Source organism: Mesoplodon densirostris, chromosome 8, assembly GCF_025265405.1.
Source record: "Mesoplodon densirostris isolate mMesDen1 chromosome 8, mMesDen1 primary haplotype, whole genome shotgun sequence".
In the NCBI taxonomy this organism is placed as follows: domain Eukaryota; kingdom Metazoa; phylum Chordata; class Mammalia; order Artiodactyla; family Ziphiidae; genus Mesoplodon; species Mesoplodon densirostris.
Genome location: NC_082668.1, coordinates 148,634 through 160,483, shown reverse-complemented (window position 1 = coordinate 160,483; position 11,850 = coordinate 148,634). Strand labels below are relative to the sequence as shown.

The 11,850-nt window shown below is 47.4% G+C and overlaps 1 long non-coding RNA gene across 1 annotated transcript; it reads right to left on the bottom strand.

Moving 5' to 3' along the window:
* Positions 1-943: 943 nt before the first annotated feature.
* On the bottom strand, positions 944-8,526 carry LOC132495496 (uncharacterized). Its single transcript, XR_009533246.1, has 3 exons — positions 8,414-8,526; positions 5,979-7,659; positions 944-1,546 (listed from the first exon to the last, which is right to left on the bottom strand). It is a non-coding gene; the product is annotated as an uncharacterized LOC132495496 (long non-coding RNA).
* Between the last annotated feature and the right edge of the window lie 3,324 nt (positions 8,527-11,850).

Below are 11,850 nucleotides of genomic sequence, written 5' to 3'. Positions count from 1 at the left end.
AACATCTCTTCATGTGCTTGCTGACCATTTGTATGTCTTATCTGGAGAAGGGTCTTTTGAAGCCCCTTTTCCATTTAAAACATTGGGTTGTTTGCCGAGTCCTGCCAAGCGCTCCTCCTGGCGGCGTTGGTGTCGGTGAGTCCAGCCTGGAGCGGTCTCCGCGCCGCAGGGGCCCGCGCCCCGGGGCATCGCTAGCTGCTTCTCAGGAGAGGAGACGCCCGCCCCCCGGCGCCCGTGCCTGGAGCGCCGAGCTCGTGCTGTGCCGTGCGGACGCGGCGCCGGCGGGGCGGGTCTTGCTCGGCATTGGCTGCGGGTCACCTGAGCGCGGCGGCGGTCTGCGCGCCTCTCCTGAAAGAGAGTGTCCTGGAAGTGGGCGTCTCGGCCAGAGCGCACCTGGCGCGCGGCGTCCTCGGGGCTCCTCGCCGTCGGCGCCACGCGAGCTGGCGGGGGTCTAGGGAGCCAGCGCCCGGCGGCTGGGAATGACCCATCCCGTGGGTCCCAGGCACCCCAGCGGCATCCGAGCGCGGAGTGGAGGGAGTCTAGGGAGCCAGCGCCCGGCGGCTGGGAACGACCCGTCCCGTGGGTCCCTGGCACCCCAGCGGCATCCGAGCGCGGAGCGGAGGGCTGCGGACGGCAGGTAAGGGGACAGGGGTTGGTGGGGGTGGGTGGAGGAAGGAACGAGGAATTACACCAGAGCTGTTTGGTACAGGGGCAGAAACACAAAACTCAGACGTAGCACTGCAGAGGCCATGGGAGTTAAGTTGTAAATGCTGCTGGCTTTCAGTAGCCTGCGGCCATTCTCTTCTGTAGCTGATGGGATACAAAGCTCTACTGGGTTGTTCTTTGCATGGGATAGTCTTGTTTTGCAGAAATTCAGCTCAGAGCCATCCTTGATGTGTAAGTGTAAGGTCGGATCTTAACAAACGGCATCGCGAAACAGAGGAACGCTTCAAGTGAGCTTTATTAGGGGGCGCTCCCGGGCGAGGTTCACTGGTCCGAGAGAAAGGGGCCAGAGAAGTCGCCCCCGGGCGAGGGCTGGGCAAGATTTTATAGGGGAAGAAGGGAAAGGGGTGTGGTGAATCTGGGAGGGCGCAGGGTATTCCTTATCTGGTGGTCTCTTCGGGTGTCGTGGCACTATCTGGTGCGGGTTACGCTAGTCCCGTCCCTCGAAAGGCGGGAAGGCTGGGCCGGGTAGAAAGCCCCCAGGTCAGTTCCTGGAACTGGGTGGTCCGGAATGTCTCCAGGTCAGTTTCTGGAACTGGGTGGTCCGGAGAGTTTCGGTCTGATGCAACCTGTGAATCTGATTGCGTTCCCCTGCCTCGGGCCAGTTGGCCTTACATCCCGACATCTTTGGTGTAATGGGGCGGCGTTCCGATCTCTGGCTACTTCATGCTGAATGGGGGCGTCGAAAGGGGAGTCGGGCGACCAGAGGTCCGAGGCTTAGGGGAGACCAGTGGGGGTTTCTATAGGAAGCAAGGTGTAAGGACCGAGGAACATTTGGTTTGTGGCCACCCGAGAGACTTCCTCCATGCGCCGGCGAAGGAACCTAAGAAAACGGGGCTAACATGAGCAAGATACAGATGAGAATTAAGGGGCCTCAGATTGGTGTTAGCCAGGTATAGAGGGTGGATCACCACCAATCGGGAGTTGGGGAGGCGGACTGTTGGTGTTTGCGTTGGAGTTCTTCTCTTAAGCGATGGAGGGCGTTTACAGCATTCCTCCTGTAGGAAGAGGCAGGTACCTCCTTTGTCGACCGTCAGGAGATCCAGGGCTCATCGATTCTGGAGAGCGACTCGGGCTATGGAGGTGATTTGGCACTGGAGAGAGGAGATGGAGGCGGCGGAGCCTTCAATGGCTAGCTGGAGTTTATGTTCTAAGTCGTGGGATGTTGAAACACTATGTGTTAGAGCTCCCCCCCGCCCCCCGAGGCCTGCAGCGACCAGGGAGGAGGCGAGAGAGATGCCTGCGACCAGAGGAAGAAAGATAAATCTTTTTTGTCGGGTAAAGGGCGGCGTGATTAGCGAGGAAAATTCGTCTTGGCTATACAGTGTGAGTTGTGGGACAAGAGTAACGGGGATACATGGGAAGGGGGAGGAAGAATTGATCTCTTTTGTGAGGAAATCATTGCACCACAAAAACATGCCTGGTGGTGCTTCAATTGATGTGTTTACCGTGAGGGATGTGTTGCAAAGAAACCCAGTATCAGGTAGATTTGGGCAGCTGCCGTAACAGATAGTGAGATTTTTTTGAATCAAGGAATATGGGGACTTTTAACGGGGAAAAAGGTGGGCTTGGGGATGTGTAGGAAGTAGAATTGAAGGGCTGGTCGAGTGGGACAGCAGCCAAGGGTGGACGGCCAAGCGAGGCACATAGAAAGCAGTCGGAGATGTTACCTATTCCTGTGTGGTTGAGTATCTGTAGTGTTTGGTCAGTTCGGCTGCTGCTGCTAGGGCCCGAAGGCATGGTTGCCATCCCCGAATGGTTGGGTCTAGCTGTTTGGAGAGGTAAGCCACGGGGCGGTAGGAAGGCCCTACAGGCTGGGCAAGGAGTCCAGTGGCTATTCCGGCCCGTTCACCCACAAAAAGGTGAAAAGGTCGGTTTGGGTTGGGCAGAGAAAGGGGAGGAGAAGATATCAGAGCGTTACTGAGGGTGAGAAAGGCCTGTTGAACGGCGGAAGGAGAGGTGAGGGGTCCTTGAGGGGTTTCCTTAGCGGCTAGATATAAGGGTTTAGCGAGGAGAGCAAAGTTAGGGATCCAGTGTAGGAAAAATCCTATAAGGCCCCAAAAAGAGAGAATTTGTTCCGCTGTTTCCGGAGGCTGGAGTTCACGGATAATCCGGGTGCGATCGGCTGTTAGACCTTTTGTGGTAGGGGTAAGATGGAGCCCCAGGTAGGTTACAGAAGATACAGATAACTGAGCTTTGGCTGGGGAGACCCGATAACCGCGAGAGCCAAGGTGATTGAGGAGATCTGCAGTATGTTGTCTTGAGAGGCTGAGATAGGCTACAAAGGAGGAGGTCATCTACATATTGAAGGAGTGTGCTGGGGGTACCGGAGCAGGAAGTGAGGTCCTGTGCCAGCGCCTGACCGAAGAGGTGAGGAGTGTCGCGGAAGCCCTGGGGAAGAACTGTCCAGGTGAGCTGACCGGAAGTATGAGTATCCGGATCCGTCCAGGTAAAGGTGAAGAGGAAATAGGAGTCGGGATGTAGAGGGATAGTGAAAAAGGCATCTTTGAGATCCAGAACCGTAATGTGGGTTGTGGATGGGGGGATATGGGAGAGCAAGGTGTATGGGTTTGGTACTACTGGGTGGAGAGGGATTATGGCTTCATTGATTAGTAGGAGGTCCTGGACCAGGCGATAATCCCCAGAGGCCTTGCGGACAGGCAGGATGGGGGTGTTTCAGGGAGAGTCAGTGGGGATAAGGAGTCCCTGGTTTAGGAGTCTGGTGATAATAGGTTGTAGGCCCCTAAGGTGAGTCTCAGAGATGGGAAACTGGGGCCTTGATGGAAATTTGGAGGGGTCCTTTAGGCGGATGAGGACGGGGGAATGGTGTGTTGCTATTATGGGCTTAGAAGCATCCCAGACATGGGGATTGATTGGGTTCCGTGTGATTGGAAGAGGGGGATAGGAGGGGGAGGGTTCTAGAGACAGGCCGAGAAGAGGAAGCAGGAGTTGGGAGGAGGGGACCTTAGGGTTGAGTCTATCCAGCTGGAGGGAGGCCCCTAAGTGGAAAAGGGCATCTCGGCCTAGCAAGGGAACTGGGCAGGATGGTATGACTAAGAAGGAATGAGTAAAAGGGAGTCCTTTGTTATGACATGAGAGTCGACCGGTCTGGAGTGGGAAGGATGGTTTGCCATCAATACCCATGACCGAGATCTGGGAAGGAGAAACTGGCTCGGAATAAGTAGGCAGGACCGAAGAGGCAGCCCCCGTGTCCACCAGAAATGAAATGGACTTATCCGCTACCTGTAGCGTTACCCTGGGCTCGGTGAGGGTGATGGGGGTCTTCGAGTCCGGGTGCCGTCAGTCGTCAGCCAATCCCAGCAGTTCGAGTGGTAATGCCATTGGGTCGGCCCGCCCCCCCACGTGGAGACGCTGAGGGAGGGCCAGTCGTAGGGCAGTCACTCTTCCAGTGGCCCGTTAACCCGCAGCTGGGACAGGGCTTAGAAGGAGGTCGGGGATTGGGACATTGGCGAGCCCAGTGGCCTTCTTTTCTGCATTTGAAGCAGGCCCCCGGCGGGGTTGCCTTTTGCGGACCCCATGGATGCTGTGATACATGGGAGATGGCCGGCCTTAGGGCGGCTACAAGAGGTTGGGTTTGGAGGGCCACCTTCTGGTGCATCCGAGCCTGTCAGCTGGATCCTGCTAAATCCTCACGGCCATTGTAGACTTTAAAGGCCATCTTTACCAGATCTCGAATAGGGGTTTGAGGGCCGTCTTCTGCCCGTTTTAATTTCTTTCGGATGTCCGGGGCTGATTGGGTGATAAAATGGGTGGCTAGGACCGCTGCCCCTGCCAGGGTGTCGGGATCCAGCTGGGTGTAGAAAGTTAAGGCCGCTGTAAGGCGATTGAGAAAGATAGCTGGATTTTCGTTAGGTTCTTGGATTATCTCTTTTAGTTTTTCAAAATGGACTACCTTATGAGCAGCAGCCTGCATGCCAGCCAGGAGGCACTGGATCATGAGGTCGTGTTTATGACGGCCATCTTGGCCATCCTGATAAGTCCAGCCTGGATTGGTACCAGGTACAGCAGTCACTCCGACAGGCATGGAGTTGTCGGTAAGGTGAACCTGATCTGCATGGTTTCGGGCAGCAGTTTGAATTCTTTCCCTCTCATCAGGGGTCAGAGTAGAAGATAGGATCACAGAGATATCATACCAGGTTAGATCGTAAGCTTGAGAGAGGTAGCGAAATTATTTGATGTAGCGGGAAGAGTCCGCCGAAAAGGAGCCTAATCACGTTTCTATTTGAGAGAGAACTTGGAGGGAAAAGGGAACATGAACTCTAATCCTTCCGCTCCTTCTACCTCCCTCAGAGGGCAGAGGAGATTTGGATCTTGGGAGTCATGAGAGAGTGTATGTGCACTAACTGGCAAAGCAAGGGGCGAGGGAGGAGAAACCGTTGAGGGAGGTGGGGGAGCGGTTGGATGGGCCGGGGCGGCTGCGGGATGAGGAGGGACCGCTTCAGGGTTGGGTGGAGGCTGGAGAGGAGCTCTGGAAGGGGGAGAGGCGAGAGATTCGGGTGGGTCGGCTAGTGGAGAGGAGTCATCATCAAAGGAAATTAGGGGCTTGGATGTAGGAGATGTCTGTTTGGCAAGAAAGATCTGGGAAGTGGAACAATCGACGTAGAGGGAGGGGCGGGAGCGTAAATACCAGAAGGCCTGAACATAGGGGACCTCGGATCATTTGCCCATCCTGCAGCAGTAATTATCTAGATCACGGAGGATGTTAAAATTGAAAGTCCCTTCAGGAGGCCATTTGGATTGATTGTCTAGAGGATATTGTGGCCTGGCCACAGTGGAATAGAAAATAAGCCGTCGGCAACAGAGAACTTGGGAGAAACCGAGGGCTGTAAAATTGGCTAGGAGACACCCCAGGGGTGTCTTAGAATCTGGTTTCGATTCTGAGGTTCCCATGACCCCCAGTCTGTCCCTGAGTGAATGGAGGAGAGAGGCGTGCCTGGTCTCAGTCTCCAATTCACGGCAGGTCGGAGGGCAGTCAGGTGATTGGGACGTCTCCACAGTTCCATAGACCTCACTTGCTATATGGTCGGTCTTTTGATATATGTATTTAATAGGTATTTGTACACGTATGGTAACCCTAATCTTAATTTTTCCATTCACCCCACCTATCCTTTTAGATAAGCATACTTCTAAGTCTGTGAGTGTCTTTCTCTGTGGAAATATGTTCATTTGTGTTAGTTTTTAGTTAACACCTCTAAGTGATACCATAGGATATAGGTTTTGGCTTTCTGACTTACCTCATGTTCTGTGATTATCTCCAAGCTCATCTATGGTGCCTCAAATAGCAGTGTTTCATTGTTTTCCATGGCTAATATTCTGTTGTATAAATAGACCACTTCTTCTTTATCTGTTCATCTGTTGATGGACCTTTTGGTTGCTTCACTGTCTTGGCTATTGTGAATAAGGCTGCAGTGCAGATTTTGCAGCCCGGGTCTTCTCGATTCAGGTCTCATGTGAGAGGCCCAGTGGTGTGACTGCTGGATTGAATGGTACCTCAATTTTTATTTTAATTATAGCTCCCTTCTGTTCTCATTATTGGCTGTTACCACTTTACATCTCACCAGAAGCTAGAGGGTACAGTGTTCTCTAAAACCCCTTCAATATTTATTGTTTGTAGTCTTTTTGCTGATGGCCAGTTGACTGGTGTGAGTTGAAACCTTTTTGTAGAGTAGATTTGCACGAGTCTAATAATTACCAAGGTTGAGCTTTTTATCCATTTTCCTTTTTTTAAAAGAGAGTGAGCCAAATTTACCTCTTCATATTATTTTCTTGAAAAATTTGCAGTTTTGAATTTTTTTGGCCATTCCCTACCTCCGCACAGTTGTTTAGGGCAGGTGTCCTTTACAGCCGTGAGTCCTTCTAATGTTAAGTGACCATTAGCTGTGGGTTTAAAGCCGCTCTTGTGGGAAACGGCCACAAGGCGGCAGCATTTCTACATTTCCAACTCTGGGTTTTTGGGCAACAGAGCTTTCCTGGAAATTGTGTTAGTACGCAGCAAATTAGAGTGGAATGTGCCAGCGCAAAGCCCCAAGAGCATATATATCCTAAATTGTTTGCTTTTTAAATTTAATTTTTATTAATTATCAGAGCAAATTTGATAAAAATGTAGATTCTCCTAGGTGTACAGTTTCTGATTCATCCTATCAATGTATCTGTCTATTCCTCTTTGGATCCTTTCCCGTGTATATTATAGAGTGTTGAGTAGACCTCTCTTTGTATTCCATAGGTATTGTGTGATTATATATTTCATATGTATTAGTACATGTCTGTTAACCCCCATATCCTAATTCATACATTCCTTACACCTTTCCATTTGGTTTTCTGAATCTATGTGTGTCCTTCTCTTGGAAATTATTTCATGGGTATCAATTTTTAGGTAACACCTGTAAGTGATGTCATAGGATGTCTGTCTTTCGGTTTCTTTCTTACTTCAAGTTGGGTGATTATCTGTAGATCCTTCTGTGGTGGTGCCAACGGCACTGTTCCATGCTTTTTCATGGCTAATATTCCATTGTGTACATGGACGACTTCTTCTTGGTGCATTTTTCTGTTGATGGACATTTTGGTTTCTTCCAGGTCTTGGCTATGGTACATGTTGCTGCAGTGCAGGATTGCCAGCCTGTGTCTTTTTGATTCTGGTCTACTCATGTGATAGGCCCATTAGTGGGCCTACCAGATCACATGGTAGCTCCATTTTTACCCTTAAACGCACCTCCATTCTGTTCTCACTACTGGCTGTTTCCAGGTTACATCCCACCAGCAGCTAAAGGGTACACAGTTCTCTAAAACCCCTTCAGCATTTATTCTTTGTAGACTTTTTTTTTGCTGATGATCATCCTGAAGGCTGTGAGGTGAAAGTTTTTGTACACTGGATTTGCATGGCTTTATTAATTCCTGATGTTCAGCTTTTTTCCATTCCTGTTTTTTTAACAAAAAAAGAAAGAAAAAGAAACAGAACACAAATGTGCGTAAAATATGCCTCTTGAAACTGTCGTTTTGAAATGTGGACGTCTTTTGAATTTTTTGTTCTATATACGACCCCAGGATTTGTTTTCAGGGCAGGTGTGATTTACAGGCCTGCACTTATTTTGAATATCAACTGACCATTAGCGCTGGGATTAAAGCTGCTGTTGTGGGAAACGGCCACAAGGCGGCAGCATTTTTCCATTCCCAAATCTGGTTACTAGGGCAGCAGAGCCTTTCTGGAAGTCCTGTGCTTAGGTTGTAAATTAAAATGGAATGTGCCAGGAGAAACCCCCATAAGTTTATCTTACATTAATTCTTGTTCGTTGTTTTAGTTTTTTAATCAGGGTAATGATTAGAATATTGTTTGTCCTAGGTGTACACAATCTGGTTCATTTGTGCATTATATATGTATATATATATATTCCTGTACAGAGCCAATTCCCATGTAAATTATTGCAGAGTGTTCCATAGACCTCCCTTGCTATATGGTCGGTCTTTTTAATATATGTATTTAATAGGTATTTGTACACGTATGGTAACCCTAATCTTAATTTTTCCATTCACCCCACCATTCCTTTTAGATAAGCATAGTTTGTTTTCTAAGTCTGTGAGTGTCTTTCTCTGTGGAAATATGTTCATTTGTGTCAGTTGTTAGATAACGCCTATAAGTGGTATCATAGGATATGTCTTTTGCTTTCCGACTTACCTCATGTTCTGTGATTATCTCCAGGATCAACTATGGTGCCTCAAAGAGCAGTGTTTCATTGTTTTCCATGGCGAATATTCCATTTTGTACATGGACCACTCCTTTTTTTTCCACTCATCTGGTGATGGACATTTTGGTTACTTCCATGTCTTGGTTATTGTGAAAATTCCTATAGTGCAGCTGTTGAAGCCTGTGCCTTCTCGACTCTGGACTTCTCAGGTGAGAGGCTCAGCAGTGGGCCTGCTGCATGGAATGGTGGCTCAATTTTTACGTTTAAATGCAGCTCCTTTCTGTTCTCATTATTTGCTGTTACCACTTCACATCTCACCAGAAGCTAGAGGGTACAGAGTTCTCTAAAACCCCTTCAGCATTTATTGCTTGTAGACTTTTTGCTGATGGTAGTTGACATGTGTGAGTTGAAAATTTTTGGAGGTTAGACTTGCATGAGTCTAATAATTCCTGATGTTGAGCTTTTACCCATTTTCCTCTTTTTTGAAAATGAGTAAAACTTACCCCTCCATACTATCTCCTTGAAAATTTGCCAGTTTTTAATTTTTTTAGCCATTCCCTACCTCCGCACAATTGTTTAGGGCAGGTGTCCTTTACAGCCCTGAGTCCTTGGGAATGTTAAGTGACCATTAGCTGTGGGTTTAAAGTTGCTCTTGTGGGAAACAGCTACAAGGCGGCAGCATTTCTACATTTCCAACTCTGGGTTTTTGGGCAACAGAGCTTTCCTGGAAATTGTGTTAGTACGCAGCAAATTAGAGTGGAATGTGCCAGCGAAAAGCCCCAAGAGTTCATATCTCCTAAATTATTGTTTGGTTTTTAAATTTAATTTTTATTAATCAGGGCAAATTTGATAAAAATGTAGATTCTCCTAGGTGTACAGTCTCTGGTTCATCCTATCAATGTATCTGTCTATTCCTCTTTGGATCCTTTCCCGTGTATGTTATTATAGAGTGTTGAGTAGACCTCTCTTCGTATCCCATAGGTACTTGGTGATTATATATTTCATATGTATTAGTACATGTCTGTTAACCCCCATATCCTAATTCATACATTCCTTACACCTTTCCATTTGGTTAAACATAATTTGGTTTTCTGAATCTATGTGTGTCCTTCTCTTGGAAATTATTTCATGGGTATCAATTTTTAGGTAACACCTATAAGTGATGTCATAGGACGTCTGTCTTTCGGTTTCTATCTTACTTCATGTTGGGTGATTATCTGTAGATCCTTCTATGGTGGTGCCAACGGCACTGTTCCATGCTTTTTCATGGCTAATATTCCATTGTGTACATGGACGACTTCTTCTTGGTGCATTTTTCTGTTGATGGATATTTTGGTTTCTTCCAGGTCTTGGGATGGTACATGTTGCTGCAGTGCAGGATTGCCAGCCTGTGTCTTTTTGATTCTGGTCTACTTATGTGATAGGCCCATTAGTGGGCCTACCAGATCACATGGTAGCTCCATTTTTACCCTTAAACGCACCTCCAATCTGGTCTCACTACTGGCTGTTACCAGGTTTCGTCCCACCAGCAGCTAAAGGGTACACAGTTCTCTAAAACCCCTTCAGCATTTATTCTTTTAGACATTTTTTTGCTGATAATCATTCTGACGGCTGTGAGGTGAACGTTTTCGTACAGTGGACTTGCATGGCTTTATTAATTCCTGATGTTCAGCCTTTTTCCATTCCCATTTTTTTAACAAAAAAAGAAAGGAAAAGAAACAGAAGCCAAATATGCATAAATTATGCCTCTTGAAACTGTCGGTTTGAAATATGGACGTCTTTTGAATTTTTTGTTCGATATATGACCCCAGGATTTGTTTTCAGGGCAGGCGTCATTTACAGGCCTGAAATTATTTGGAATATCAACTGACCATTAGCGCTGGGATTAAAGCTGCTGTTGTGTGAAACGGCCACAAGGTGGCAGCAGTTCTCCTTTACCAAATCTTGTTACTAGGGCAACAGAGCCTCAATGGAAGTCGTGTTCTAGGTTATAACTTAGAATGGAATGTGCCAGGAAAAAGCCCCTTAAGTTTATGTCTCACTACTTCTTGTTCATTGTTTTTATTTAATTTTTATTTTTTATCACAGCAAGTTTTATTACAGGGTTTGGCTTGTTCTAGGTGTGCAAGATGTGGTTCTTTTATACATAAACATATGTCTATTCTTCCTGGGATCCTTATCCCATGTACGTTATGACAGAATGTTGAATAGTCTTCTCTTGGTATTCCGTAGGTCTTTGGTGATTATATATTTCACCTGTGTTTGTATACATCTGTTAACCCCAATATCCTAATGTATCCAATCCTCACACCTTTCCATTGGTGAACCATAAATTTGTTTAATGAATCTCTGATAGCCCTTCTCTGTGGGAATATCTTCACTGGTATCAATTTTTAGGTAACACCTATAAGTGATATCATACGATATGTGTCTTTCTCTTTCTGACTTACTCCAGGTTGTGTGATTACATCTAGAATCATCTACGGTGCTGCACAGGGCAATGTGTCCTTTTTTTCCTTGGCTAATATTTTGTCTGTACTGGTACCAGTTCTTCTTTGTCCACTCATCTGTTGCTGGACTTTTTGGTTACTTCCATATCTTGGCTATTGTAATACTGTGCAGTGCACATTTGCCTTCCTGTGCCTTTCCAATTCTGTCTTCTTTGGTTATAGGTCCAGGAATGGGCCTGCTGAATGATATTGTAGCTCAATGTGTACCTTTTAAAGGCATCTCCATTCTGTTCTCATTAGTGGCTCTTTCCAGGGTACATCCCACTGAAAGCTGAGGGTATGCATTTCTCCACAACACCTTCAGCATGCATGCATTCATTCATTCATTCATTCATTTATTTTCGTTTGTTTGTTTTGCGGTACACGGGCCTCTCACTGTTGTGGCCTCTCCCGTTGCGGAGTACAGGCACCCGCGGCATGTGGGATCTTCCCAGAACGGAGTACGAACCCGCGTCCCCTGCATCGCAGGTGGACTCTCAACCACTGCGCCACCAGGGAAGCCCCAGCATTTATTGATTATGGGTTTCGTGCTGAAGGTTATTCTGAGGGGTGTGAACTGATACCTCTTTGTGGTTGAATTTCCGTGTGTCTCATAATCCCTTGACATTAAGCTTTAAGGCATGTCCTTCTTATTTTTCAAACTGTGATTACAGCTTAGCTCTTCAAAGTGTTTTCCTAAAGTATGTGTCACATTTTGAAATTTTTTGGCCATTACCTCCCTCAAGACATTTTGAGGGCAGGTTTCATTTACAGCCCTGCAGTACTTGTTCACATGAAGTGACCATTAGCACAGGCTTTAAATCTGCTTTTGCAGGTAACGGCCAGACGGTGGCAGCCTTTCTAAGTTGCCCACGCTGGTACTAGGGAAACAGACCTTCCTGCCAGTGGTGTTCCTCGGTTATAAATTAGAGAGGAAT